This window comes from Panthera pardus, unplaced genomic scaffold, assembly GCF_024362965.1.
Source record: "Panthera pardus isolate Hobbes unplaced genomic scaffold, ASM2436296v1 HiC_scaffold_2, whole genome shotgun sequence".
In the NCBI taxonomy this organism is placed as follows: domain Eukaryota; kingdom Metazoa; phylum Chordata; class Mammalia; order Carnivora; family Felidae; genus Panthera; species Panthera pardus.
Window position 1 is genome coordinate 10,824,067 of NW_026526765.1, and position 11,170 is coordinate 10,835,236.

Here is an 11,170-nt window from a genome sequence, read left to right on the forward strand (position 1 = left end):
CTTTGTGCTTTTTTATTTTTATTTAAATTTTAGTTATTTAACATACAGTGCAATATTGGTTTCAGGAGTAGAATACAGTGATTCATTACTTATATACAACACCCAGTGCTCATCACAAGTGCCCTCCTTAATGCCCATCATCTATCTAGCCCATTCCCCATCCACCTCCCTCCATCAACCCTCAGTTTGGTCTCTGTTCTTAAGAGTCTCTTTTGGGAGCACCTAGGTGGCTCAGTTGGTTAAGTGTCTGACTTCAACTCAGGTCATGATCTCCTGGCTCATGGGTTTGAGCCTCACGTCGGGTTCTGTGTTGGCAGCTCAGAGCCTGGAGCCTGCTTCAGATTCTGTGTCTCCCATTCTCTCTGCTCTTACCCTGCCCGTGCTCTGTCTCCCTCTGTCTCTCAAAAATGAATAATTGTTTTAAAAAAATTTTTTAAGAGTCTCCTGTGCTTTCTCTCTCTTCTCTTTTTCCCCCTTCCTATATGTTCACTGTTCTGTTTCTTGCATTCCACATATGAATGAAATTGTATGGTATTTGTCTTTCTCTGATTGATGTATTTTGCTTTGTATAATATATTCTAGATCCATGCATGTCATTGCAAATGGCAAGACTTCATTCTTTTTGATGGCTGAGTGATACTCCATTTTATATGTATACAACATTGTCTTTATCCATTCTTCAGTTGATGGACATTTGGGCAACCAGACAACAAAAAGAAATAAAAGTCAGGAAAAAATCAGCAAGGAAGAAGTCAAGCCTTCACTATCTGTAGACAATATGATGCTCTATGCAGAAAATCCAAAAACTCCACCAAAAAATGCTAGAACTAATATATGAATTCAGCAAAGTTGCAGGATATCAAATCACCATGTAGAAATCTTTGACATTTCTATACACCAATAACAAAGCAGCAAAAAAAGAAATCGAGACATCGATCCCATCTGTGATTGCACCAAAAACAATAAGGTACCTAGGAGTAAACCTAACTGAAGAGGTAAAAGATATGTACTCTGAAAACTATAGAACACTTATGAAAGAAATCGAAAAGGACGCAAAGATATGGAAAAACATTCCATGCTCATGGGTTTGAAGAACAAACATTCTTGAAATGTCTATACTACCCAAAGCAATCTACACATTTAATGCAATCCCTATCAAAATACCACCAGCATTTTTCACAGAGCTAGAACAAACAATCCTAAAATTTGTATGGAACCACAAAGGACCCCCAGATAGCCAAAGGAATTCCAAAAAAGAAAAACAAAACCGGAGGCATGAGGTTTCCAGACTTCTAGCTGTATTACAAAGCTGTAGTCATCAAGACAGTACGGTACTGGCACAAAAACAGACACACAGATCAATGGAACAGAATAGAGAACCCAGAAATGGACCCACAAGTATATGGTCAACTAATCTTTGACACAGTTTTTCCAACATTTACATGACTGTTTTCATTGCTTCCCCTCAGAGATACGGTAAGCACTGACCAGCTAGCACTCTTTCCAGGAGTCTGGGTCCCCATCCAATGGGACCCCACCCCAAAGCACATTAAGCATCTACACGTAAACAGCTCCAACTTCTTCCTTTTGTCCCAAACCCTGGGGGAAGCCCCCATCTTCTGCAGTTGCTACTCTAGGATACATTCATGAATTTTTTTTTTTTTTTTTTTGCCATTTTAGTTTCTTAGTCAACAATTCTTTATCCCGAGTTAGCAATTCTTTGTACTAAAATATCTCTACCAAAATGACAGTGTGATCGCTTAATCGTAACAGGACTCTGACCGGTAAATACCCCTTTTCAAGTCTCGCCCCTTGAAGGTAGGGATCCAAACTCACTTGCCCAGTGGCCATGCCAGCCAGAGCACAGGCCTGTACCAGAATGCCCAATGTGTCCTAGTTTGTCTGAAACAACCCTGGTTTTAGCGCCGCATGCCCCACATCCCAGAAACTCCCCCAGTCCCAGGTAAACCAGACAGTTAGTTGGTCGCCCTACCTGTGGCCCACGTGTCACTAATCAGATGTACCTTACAATATTCAGAAGAGAGCAGTCCAGGGATTTTACTCGTAGTTCTTTGAATTAAGATGAATAGAAAAAACAGTCTGGTACTCTTCATTGTTTTAAATGGCTTTATTTAAATATACAGTAATTGACATACTAAAAGTTGCACATTTCATGTGTACAATTAATGGCACACTTCAGCACGCAACCAATAAAGATACTACTCTTAAACTATTACAAGTATATTAAATCTACACTGTAGGATCCTTAGAGTAAGACCCATATTCTGTACGTGCTCTCTATCCCCAACATGATTTTATTAGTTTGTTGAGGTTGTCACAACAAAATCCCACAAACTGGTTGGCTTAAACAACAGACATTCCTTTTCTGGTGGCTAGAAGTTCAAGATCAAAATTCCAACAAAACTGGTTTCTGGGGAAGTCTCTCTTCCTGGCTTGCAGACAGTATCTTCTCACTGTATCCTCACATGGCCTTTTCTCTGTGCACATGTGGACAGAAAGAGATCGCTGGTGTCTCTCCCTCTTCTTATAAGGTTACCAATCCTATCAGATTAGGACCCCACCCTTAAGCCCTCACTTAACCTTTATTACACCTTTAAAGGCCCCATTTCCAAATAGAGTCACAATGGAGTATATAGGACTTCAATATATATATTTTGGGGAGACACAACTTAGTCCATAATATTGATCATTAGCAAATTGGGAAAGGGTGGGAGTATTGTTGAAAAGTTATGGACTTGTATTTTGACACTAATACATATGAGATGATGAGGAAAAATCCTTATTTTTAAAACACAGTTTATTTTTTTACTGATTTCAGCATATTAGACCTTATACTTTCTTCCCAATTCCATAACAAACAATTCTCTCTCTTCGGAGATTAGTTTGGGATCCATATCTCTAACACATGAGTTTATACCACTTGTCTGGAAGAGCAACACAGTTTTCCAAAGATTGAATGTGAAGTGTTTTTCATATCCTTTTAGCAGAACAGAAGTAAAATTTAATGGTTTCATGTAATTTACAATCCTCATATCACGTATTCAAAGTGAACAGCATGGGCATGTCTAATCTTCCTGCCAGTACCTGTCTGGAACAGTCCCTGAAATTACTGAAAAGTAACACTGTCTACTGTGCAAAATGCATTATTATGATTACAGTCCCACTTTGGGTACCATTATGTGGTATTTGTCAATGTGAGGTGTCTCATTAATTAATTCTTTCTGAGCTTTCAAATGGGTACCAAGGGATGCCATCGATAGCAGGAAGGAAAACAACTTATCCCATGTAAAATGGGGTAATTCCCACCTCTGCCAGTTTCATAAAGCTTAAAATGAAAATATGGACATTCTGAAAGTGTTGGCACACTTAAATCGAAGGTAAATCTTGGGGTGTATATTTTGCAAGTGAACTATGTGACAAAATTTCTGGCAAGCAGGGGAAAGAATGATGACCTAATTTTATCAACACATTTTTCTTAAAGTTAAGGCTTCCCCGCCCCCCATCACTGCGAAGTTGGGCATTGTGTTAATAATCCAAGACAATTAAATCTCCCCAGGACTAAATGATTCATTAAGATGAGGGCAGAGTAAAGGGAGTGGGCATATTGGAATCACAGCCCAGGGTGTTACCCACTAGGAGATACAATTTGGCCCTGAAGGATGTGACTGCCCAGTGTGTTACCAATGGAAAGTTCTGAGGACTATAAATGTCACCAATTTCATAGCTATTGTCTTGGCAGGGGCAACTGCCGCCCAAGGACCAAACTTACAAAATTGTAGTTGAACAATTTACTCAGCTTCAAATCAGTGATAATGCAGGTACTAGTATTAATTCAGGTAAGAGGGAAGCAGTAGCAAAAATGGCATTCAGTCTTTCAGCTGGCTCAGCTTCCCCAGACTTTATCAGCCCTGGCATACCCAGAGGTCCATGCCTTGCATGATGTGTTAACTACTCTTCATCATTATCGTGTCAGTAGAGATCTCGCCTTCTCAGAAAGATGGTTCTGGCAATCACAAGCTAGGAGAGAAATGGAGCTCCAGAGTCCTCTGCTCCATTCTCATCAGGGATCTTCCCCTGCTACTTGCCTATTTACTCCTCGGAATCACCCCACTGGACTGCAAGCTTTATGAAGAAAGAGAACGCGTCTCATTTCTTCATTCTCTATTCAGACAGCCAACAGATATTTACAGAGCATGTGTTATGTGCCACAAGCTGTTCTGGGAACAAGGACACCGCAGTGAACAAAATGGTCAAGTCTCTGACCTGGTGAAGCTTGCACTCTAGTAGGGAAGGCAAATGATAAATAAATACACATGTAATACTAGCTCTCAAGCAATTCATGAAGGAGATGAGGAGGTGAGTGGTCAGAGAAGATCTCACCGAGGAAGCAGGAGACAGATGGGTGTCATCACTTGCAGATAGAAAACCAAGTGCAACAGCGCTAAGGTAAGAGCAGGCTCTAAGAGCTGAAGGCATAGGAAGAAGGCCAGTGTGATGTGAGAGCAAGAAACAGGAGAAGAACCAGACAAATAAGGCAGAGAGGAAGTCAGGGACCAGACCACATGAGGCATTGAGGACCATGATAAAGACACTGGGTTTTATTCTGGCAATAATAAGAAGCCCATTCAGGTTTTCTACTGGCTGGGGATTAAGCTAAAGATGGAGAAAGAAATGGGACCCCTCAAGAAGCTATTGCAGGAGTCAAGGAAAGAATGGATTATGGCGTGGAAGGAATAGGGCCTGTAACAGTGTTCCGACCAGTCTTGCGGTTTAACTGGCTTCAAATTAACACACTCTTTACTTGCTGACCTAAGTCCCTTGATCCATAGCAGACAAACCACTCGCCTTGAGGAGAGAAGGACCAGAACTTTCCCAGGCCGCAGAGACAAGCAAGTCTGTATGAAGGTACCTCGGCTTTCTGATTAACCTAGCAATTTTTTAGCAAAAGGTCTTTGTATTGTATTGTTTTATAGGTCACACAAATTATTTTCCTAACCTCACTTTGTGCATCTGTAGACCTTGCCCTCCTTTGCAAAAAGAACAGAGTTCTCCTACACATCTCAAAATGGAAACAAGATCCTCTCACCTGACCCCAGAGCACAGAGATAACCTTTGTAGCTGGCACCAGGGAGTCGGCACATAATCAGGAAATGTTACAGACTACTGCACTCCCTTTTTTGATCAGCTACCCTGGAACCCCTTTAAAAGCCCCCCGGGCCAGGCAGAAACCTCAGAGTTGGCTTTTGGACAAGAGTCCACCTTTCCCCAAGGTGGCTGGCCTCCCGAATAAAGCTAATATTCCTTTCCATTCAAAACCCATCTCTTGAGTATTGGTTTTTTGAACAATGGGCAGCCATACTGGGGGTTCAATAACAGACCCATAAGAAGCAGTCAGATTTGGAAAACATTTTAAGGGTAGAGCCAGTGGCATTGCTGATAAAGTGATAAAGGGCTGTGAGAAAAAGCGGGAATAGAAGATGACTCCAAGTTTTGGGATTTGAACAACTGGATGGACACAGATACCATTTACTAAGACGAAGAATTCTAGGGAGGGATCAGGTTTGGCTGGACAAGGAGGAATCAGAATTCTGTCTTAAGAATATTAGGCTTGAGGGGCCCCCTGGGTGGCTCAGTCGGTTAGGCGTCTGACCTCAGCTCAGGTCATGATCTCACAGTTCATGGGTTCAAGTCCCACTTCGGGCTTGGATGGATGGATATTGATGGATGTCAGATCAATGAATAAATAAAGTAATGGTATTAATAAAAAAAAAAGGTTGAAAATATTTTTCATTCCAGTCTACAAATAAATACTTCAATACTATTCTATGACAAAGGATTCTGAGGCTACCGTGAGATTTTTAGGGGAAAACATAATATTTTTAAACTCATATATGGGTAAGAGGAAAACAGCAAGCTCCAGTCAACTTTTGATCCAGATTTTCCTCTCAATCCTAATAACAGGTTCCGTATATGTTTATTGTAGGATCCAGAATAGAGAAGATACTGACCGAAACAAAAGGACCCAGACTAACACTCCTCTTCACAATCTATCACAGGAGAACATGGGCATTTCAAAAGCTAATCTGTATACTGTAATTTATTCCAGCTTCCCAGTGGAAATAGGTAAACCTCTTGGCGCCTCTCACGTTGCAAGATTACTTTTTAAGATGGACAAGCATTTCTCACATCCTTCAGCTGCATTTGGTATCTGATAGAAAAATCTGCCACCCAGGAAGGTTATGCACTCTGTTTCCCAAGATCAGGCTTATCACCAATCATTCTGTGTAGCAGGTGACCTCTCTCCCTGAAGTCACCTGATAGCCTCCCTCAAAAGGGGGACCAAATGACGGAAAGGTGAATAGGGAGGAGGATCTCAGTCAGGGACCCCTTCATTCTTTTCCAAGCTACCTCTGTGTAGTACCCCACCTAGAAATATTAAAATTTCTGTAAAATATAAGGAAATGTATTCAGTGTCAGTTGTAATAATCATCAGCCTGCACCGAGCCTCCTTCTTGCTAAATTGTCTCAGAAAATCCTCACAGGGGTGCCTCTGCCTCTTGATTTCAGCTCAGGTCATGATCTCACGGTTTGTGGGTTTGAGCCCCGCATGGGGTTCTGCACTAACACTGCTTGGGATTCTCTCTCACTCTCTCTCTCTGCCCCTCCCTCACGCTCTCTCTCAAAATAAATAAACATTAAAAAAGAAAGAAAATCCTCACCATTGCCTTTGGAAAAAAATTATTTTCCTTTTATAAAGAAGGTCACGTGGACTCAGGCCAAGTGCACCATGGTAAACTTCTACCCTATAATGTAATTTGTAATGTAAAGAGCCAGATTTTCCCCAAAGTTTTGTAGGGTTTTTTGCACATCCCTTTAGGCCCCACAAGACACACCACTGAACTATAAATAGATTAAAAAGAACACAATGTTTCTTAGGACTGCAGAAAGCCATTTAGGTGCCCACTCAAAACATAGGTCTCATTTCCTTCTGACTTGTGTTAAAAGGTAAACTGAGGCACGTTAAACAAAAATTTTTCAAGACTTTCTTTGAGTATACGTGGATTCCACCCAGGCAGCACTAAACCAGAAGTGCTTAGGAGCACTCCAAGGACAGGAGCTCTGGCGGAAGGCGTTTATTAAGAAGCTGCAGACACAAAGCAAGGAAATTGATTGGCTCTAGCTTTTTAAAAGGGTGCCTCATTAAGAAGAAGCCTAGTTGGCTGTTTGCAGTGGCTGTTCTTAAATTTCGTTTTCTCAGGTTCACATGCACTTGACTCTGGCTTAGATTTGGGTTTCAGCTTGCAGAGGCAACCAGGGCATTAGGGCCGAGGCACCCTTTGTTTGTTTGTTTGTTTGTTCTCTTTGTTTCAGGGCTTTAAGGCTGTCGTGGGTGGAGAGAAAGACCCAAAGCCAATACATTTGGGAGTAATTAACTTAGGCAGCTTTTAAAACCCAGACAAGCTGTCAGTTCATCTGATTGGGTGAGATCAAATAACATTCCCTAATTTAAAAAGCAGGCATGGTTACATTGATAAGCTTTTTTTCTTCTGAAATCCATGCCAAGGAAATATCACGAACCAAGAAACTTCAGGGTGCATTTCCTTAATCTTTACTAATTATTCTGTTTACTAAGCACAAACCAAAATCCTTATCCAGAACAAGCCTTTTCTGCAAGCACTTTCTACAAATCATCTCATACTCCCTCGGAACCTTTCATAGGCAACAGGCATCTCACCTGATCATCTCTGGCAAAACTTTCATCCTTTAATCTGTAGGTTTTAAATCCTGTCATTCTGGTTTTTAATCATCATTTAACTTTTGTTCTTCCTGTTTCATTTATCCTGCAGTGAAGAGTGGGGTCATGAGATCCTGCAAATAATACTCCCTAGTGTGTAGTCATTTAAAAAAAAAAAAAAAAATAGGAGGGGCACCTGGGTGGTTCAGTCAGTCAGGCGTCATACTTCAGCTCAGGTCATGATCTCCCAGTTCATGAGTTCAAGCCCTGCATCAGGCCCTGTGCTGACAGCTCAGAGCCTGGAGTCTCATTCTGATTCTGTGTGTCCCTCTCTCTCTACCCCTACCCTGCTCGTGCTCTGTCTCTCAAAAATAAATAAATGCAAAAAAAAATTTTTTTAATAAAAAAATAAGAAAAAAATACTTCCTCATGCTCTTCAAGTTTCTAAACTCTTCCGATGTACCTATTTGCTCCCAGCCTCAAGAAACACCATTTTTTGTATATCTGTCTTTTAACACAATTTTCTTCACTAGTCTTCATTTATTCATCAGATCCCAGTCAACAGTGTTAAAAGAAGTGAAGTGTGGGCTCTTTGTCTTCTATTAGAAGACACTGGTTAAATTGATTGTAATTCTATAAAACTTTATAAAGAATCTGTGATATACTTTGCATAGGGACAAGAAGTTTGGTAGGAAAGAAATATGTGTATTTCTTTTATAGACATTTATGAATGTTTTGTCCCTCCAAAAGTCATACGTTGAAAACTGATCCCCAACATAATGGTATTAGAAGGTGGTGCATTTGGGGGTGAGTAGGTGATAAAAGTGGAGACTTCAGGAGTGAGATCAGTGTCTCTATAAAAAAACGAAACAAAACAAAACGCTTCAGCGTTCCCTCACCCCTCCTGCCATGTGAGGACACAGAGAGAAGGCAGCCATCTGTGAGCCAGGAAGCAGGTCCTTACCAGACACAAAATCTGCCAGTGTCTTGATCAAAGATTTAACAGGCTTTCAGAACTATGAGAAATAAATGTTTGTTGCTTATAAGCCACCAAGTCTAGGTGCTTTCGTTACAGTAACCCAAGCAAATTAACACAGAAATCAATTTATATAAGTAGTTAGAGTAAACCTTGGATTGCGAGTGTTTCACAAGACGAGCAAACATTTCTAATAAATTTTAACTTGATAGAGGAGCGACATCTTGCAATATGAGTGGTACATGATGCCTAATGTCACATGATCAACAACTGAGCCAATGGTTCTTCTCTTCCTTTCCTCTCTCTCTCTCTCTTTCGCTCGCTGTGGGATTGTAGGTGATCGTCTCCCGTGCTCAGATGCTCAGTCTCAGACCATGGCGTGTGGCAGAAATCAGTGATTTCTCAGAACGTTGGAAGGTGCCCAGAACTGACACTAGTGTATTTTTGTCACTTCCAAGCACTTATGGACAGTCTTGTTTTTCCATACAAGAGTGAGCTTAGGAATGCTTTGCTTCATTCTAGATCAGGCTGCCCACTGATATAGACCCTTTCCTCTGCTGCCTTATTGCCAGTTATATTAAATACAGTATATGACAAGAGTTTATTAATACTGTACTATAGTCAACATCTGTGTGAGTGTATACAATGGCCCCCGTGCAAGAAAAGATTCTATTGAGCCAACAGATAACAGTAATTCCATTAGTGACAGTGAAAGTTGTCCTACACAATAACCCTCCTCTCTCTTGTCTCCCTTACACCAGCCACAAAGGTTTTCAAATATAAGTGCAGGTTAATTTGTTTATTTTTCTTTATATCTTGTATTTTCTTTATTATTTTGTATTATATTACAGTACTGTAATCATTTTTATGTGAATATTTTGGGTTGTGAAACAAATCATCTGAGTTTCCATTATTTCTTACAGGGAAATTCACTTTGATATACAAGTGCTTTAGATTACAAGCATGTTTCTGGAATGATTTATGCTCACAAACCAAGGTTTTACTGTATATATAAATACATCTTAAGTGGGTATTATATTACATATTTATACACAGGTCACAAGATTTGAGATTGTAGTAGAAATGCTCAACTATTCCTGTGAACTTGGTTAAAAAAAAAAAACAACTTTTTTAATTTCCTGAAAAGTCATCATCTTTGTAGCACTTAGCTGAGGCAGGAAGAGACACCTATATATCTATCCTTTTCTTCTAGCGTAGGCAGAACAATGCACTCCTCAACAATATCCACATATGGATTTCTGGAATGTACAGTAGCAGATGTGATTGAACTTAGAGACTTGTGATAGGGAGATCATCCTGGATTATCTGGGTGGTCCAGTGTGATCAAAGGGTCCTTATCAGGGGAGGCAGGGGGGTGACAGATGGGATGTGGTGAGGATAACGGCAGTGCAGCAACAGAAGCAGAAAGAGAGTGGGCTTCTGGCTTTGGAGATGGAGGATGGGCCATAAGTCAAGGAATCCTGGCAGCCTGTTGACTCAAGGCAAAGCTGGATCCTCCTCCAGAGTTTCCAGAAGGAACACAGCTCTGCCAACTCCTTTTAGAGTTCTGATCTCCAGAGCTGTATGATCAATTTGTATTGTTTTGAGCCACTAAGTTTGTGGTAACTTGTTATAGGAGCCGTAGTAAACTAATACATCTACCAAATCAACACTGAAGTGACAAGTGTCACAGTCAGATTGCCTTGACAATAAAGACTCATGTGCATAAAGGAGAAAAAACCTCCACTGATGTCCACTGGTGGTGTCTTATGACTGTTGGGTTCTTGTGTAATGTGTTTATTTCAGCATTCTGTGGTTCTGCAAGTGCTGGGCTCTATCTCAAAGCACAGAATGCATGGGTTTACCTAACAGGAGAAATCATTGCCAATGTCAATCATACGAGCAGAGGCAGGTCTTCAATGCTATCAGGGAAAGCAAAGGAACCCAGTATCTCACCCTTGATCTGGACTTCGAAGTGACTAACCAGAGTGATGGGAATCAAAGCAAGATTTCTCCTGGAGGATCATGCCAGAGGCCAGCAAAGGGCAGACCTTGGAAGTAGGTAATTTTTCCCAGGACCTCATGATGAAATTCTTGGTCTACAATCATTGGAACCAATCATATTTTATAAATGTATTTATACTCTGTTAGTTATGAGTAAACTAAAAAGAAAAAGAAAGACATTTCTCATGTAAGTCTATAGGATATTTACACAGGATCTATAGAAGATACTTATGAGTGGTCATCATCCCACATTAGGGATGAATTTTAAGGAAAAAGCCAGCCTGACTGCAGAGATAGCAAGTCAAGAGTAAAGCAGTTTTCAGCGATCAGTCAGGCCAGGGGCCTGGGTGCTCTTTGCCACCAGCTCATTTTCTTTCTTCTGGCAACCTTGGCTATGTCAACTTTGTTTTTATTAAGAAGAACAGCAGTTAATG